At 42.3% G+C, this 3,667-nt stretch overlaps 1 non-coding gene across 1 annotated transcript; it reads right to left on the bottom strand.

The window, feature by feature from the left end:
* Window positions 1–3,032: 3,032 nt before the first annotated feature.
* On the bottom strand, window positions 3,033–3,191 carry LOC123613742 (U1 spliceosomal RNA). Its single transcript, XR_006721181.1, has one exon. It is a non-coding gene; the product is annotated as a U1 spliceosomal RNA (small nuclear RNA).
* Between the last annotated feature and the right edge of the window lie 476 nt (window positions 3,192–3,667).

Here is a 3,667-nt window from a genome sequence, read left to right on the forward strand (position 1 = left end):
TTTATTCAGTACTCAAAAATATCAGTGTTTGCCTTGCTGAATGTTTGTGTCTTTGGGGAATTTGCTCTGATCCAATATGTTCCATCAGTGGTCAGTCCCAGGAGGCTGTGAGGCTTCACCTTTGCCTCTGACCTAATGATTGGTTACATGTCACTCTTATGATGCTTGTGGGGCCTCTATGTGACCACACTGATGGCTACGCAGTGTCTTGCCTGGCCTTCTTCCAATTCTATTTCGACCCAAAGGGCTTTACCCAACCAATGGAATTGTTCCAAAATGACATATTAATAGTAAGACAATGAAAAGAAGACTCACCATCGTCAAGGGAGCCATACACACAAGTTGAGCACTGACTTATTTTCCAGTGTAGCTGCTGGGTTCAGGAAACTGGCTACTAAATCTTCTGGGGGTGGCATTGGGCACAGATAATAAAGATGGCAGGAGAAAAGACCTTTCTAGCAGACATAGCAATTGCAATGTTAAGCAAAGTAAAGATGGTTAATAATCCTGTGGGAATATGGAAACTCTGCATTTTCCAGGGCACGTCTCAAGTCCTGAGGTCATAGGATCTGCAGCTACAAAGGGCTCTTTGCCACTTTTTGCAGGCTTCTGATAGTCTTCACTCTGAATGCCACAAAGTAATCCCTTTCCCTCTAGAGTAGGGGTCAGTAAATGTTTTCTGTAAAGGGCCAGATAGAGTAAATATTTTAGGTTTTGTGGGTCATACTGTCTTGGTTGCAATTTTTCAGCTCTCACAGATAGTACAAAAAACAATGGGCATGGCTGTGTTCCAGCAAAACTTTCTGGGCAATGAAACTTGAATCTCATGTAATTTTCACATTTAATGAAATAGTCGTCTTTAATTTTTTTTTCTTGCAACCATTTAAAAATATAAAAACCATTCTCAGCTTGCAGGCCATACAAAAACAGATGGCAGGCCTTATTTGGCCTGTGAGCTACAGTTTGCCAACTGCTGTTCTAGAGGAAAACAGCTGGAATGTAAGTTGGAACCAGCCTGAGTCATCCTCTTATATCATGTGGGCTGAGCTCTCTGGCTGCAGAACTCCAGGTTCATTATGATGGTTGGGAAGGTCTCAGGCCATTTAAGGTCTTCACTGAAAAGTCTACATAATTCTTGCTTGACATCATAATCTGCCTTGTTAAGGCTTTTCAAGCATATAAGTTCTATGGTTAGAATTTAATGTTTGGGGCTTTACATAAAAATTGGAAAATTCTTCTTATAAAACTGGAAACTTAATCAGAGTCTACATTGAAGAATTTGTTTCTGGAGCAATGTCTTGGCAAAGTCATGATGTCTGCTTTCCTCTAGGGCAGTGGTTCTGGAAGTCTGGTCAGCAGATTGACAGCACTAGCATCACCCAGCAACTTGTTAGAAATACAGATTCCTAGGTGCCACCCCAGATCTATTGAATGAGACCCTGGAGGTGTGGCCTGGAAATCTGTGTTTTAACAAGCCCTCCAAGTGGTCCTCATGCATGCTAAAGCTTGGAAACTATGCTGCTAGGGAAAATCCTTGGACCCTCCTGAAATTAAGCATATTATAAGTAGGACTTAAGAGAAGGTTGATACATTGAATTTGCTAGTAGGCAAAAGGCATCCAGTTCCTGGTCAAGTCCTGCATGGTTCCTAGACCAGCTGCCCTGCAGAATAAGCAGAGAGCGCCCACAATGACAAGCTGCTATATTGGACAATCCAGTCACAAGCATGCAGTTCTGATTTGTTCTGTCCCCTCTACTTGCCCAGGTGTCCCCTCCAACTGATATATTGACTGGTAAAGGGGACTTAAGAGTTATGGGATGACTGTGTGGGTATAAACTGGTTGTGAACAGAATGAAGGGGCCAAGTTGCTGTTTTTCTGATGGCCTTTTTCTCATCAGGGGCCTCATTCCCTAAGTCATAAAGTTGTTTTATAGTTCGTAAGTGGCAAGAGGAAATAGATGGTCCTTGGGAGAAGCAGCTTCAGTGGCTGCAACAGCTCAAACAAGTCCCCAACTAACCTCATCTATGTAATTGATGTGAGCTATCGGTCATGGTAGAAAAGGCAGGAGGTTAGGAATAGGAATATCCTGGAAAGGAAAAATAATGTGTTGGCCTGGTAAAAAAACAGAGACCTGAGCAAGGGTCCTGGAAGGAATAATATTAGAACTAGAGACGAGGAGATGAACAGGGCTGACACATGCATTCAGGAGGCAAGATTCTCAGCAGAGCAGTACATTTTTCTGCCATCAGAGTTAAAAGTCCCTGAGCTCTTTGTTCACTAGGTGTCTGGTGGACTCTGGGTTAGAATGAAGACCTGTTTAAGGAGGTTGTTAATGAAGGCCTCACAACTTCTGCTTATTTTGAACACAGGTTTTAGGGCATCAAAGTGACCACATAGGCAATCTGACTTTGGTTTTAGCAGGAGGTGCTCAAAGCTGATTCTCTGCCTCATTTGGTCGCTGGCCACAGGCTGATAAGACCCCTGCAATGGTCGAATCCAAGCTGGACAGTGCTTGTGAGTTAGTCATTGTTAGTTTTCCACTCAAGTTTGTCCAGATGGGAAGATCTAGCCCATACATACCACGTTCAAAGTGCAGTGCATTGTTATGTTTAATTTACAAAGTAAATCTCCATTCAATACACACACGGGCCAAGAAGGAAAGTATGTTCCTTCATGAAGGGTTGAGGGATAATTTGGAGTCCATTAGAAAGATGATCGTGATTGTTCATCTGTTCTTATGGCAATAATCATTCAACCAGAAAGTGGGCAAAATCAACAAATGACAACATTGAATAAGTAGCCCTCATGAAGTGTGTGTGTCTGTTATGGGGTGTAGGGTTGGAAGGTGAAAGGGGGAAAGTGTTGCTAGGAGTCGTTGAAGTAGGCTGAAAGGACATCCAAAGTCCTGTTTAAATATAGAGGGAATGTGATAATTTCAGAGAATTTCCTCGGATACTGATTTTTCTTATGCTCTTGGTTTTAAAGTAGCAATTTATTAGATAGGGTTTGAGGAAGAGTTACCATTTTGGGGCGGGGGAGTGCAAATGCAGTCCCCCACTACCACAAATTATGCAGTTGAGTTTCCCACATTTGGGGAAATCGCAGGGGTCGGCACATCCAGAGTGCAATGGATAAGCCTCACCCTGGGAAAACCACCTTCGTGATCGGGGAAGAGTTACCTTTAAGGTATGAGGTTATAATCCATTGCTCTTACCAACTTCTAACTTGGAGGAACTTAAAATTAGCTTCCTCCTTTTCTCTAGGTTTTGAATTTTATTGTCTGTGGGTGGCTGCTTGGATGAATTCACTAGTCAGTCTTGGCTTCTCTTTGAGAGCTGCACTTTGGATGTCTTCAGACACCTTGGACAACTGTCTATAGACAAAAATTTACAGAATGCCCCCCTGGGACCTTCAAAATTCTCTACCACAGGAAGTTACCTATAGAATTTCTGTTCAAGCATGAGACAGAGTTAAGCAAATCCCATCCCTACTATTTGCCAGGGCCTGGGATAAAAATACAAATGGACAACCACACATTTTACACATGTTGAGAAGTTATAAATGGACAAGTTTCTGGAAACATACAGTCCACCAAGACTGAATCAAGAAGAAACTGACCACTTGAACAAACCGATCACTAGAAATGAAATCAAATTAGCAATAAAA

The sequence above is a fragment of the Camelus bactrianus genome, chromosome 5 (genome assembly GCF_048773025.1).
Source record: "Camelus bactrianus isolate YW-2024 breed Bactrian camel chromosome 5, ASM4877302v1, whole genome shotgun sequence".
NCBI lineage: Eukaryota > Metazoa > Chordata > Mammalia > Artiodactyla > Camelidae > Camelus > Camelus bactrianus.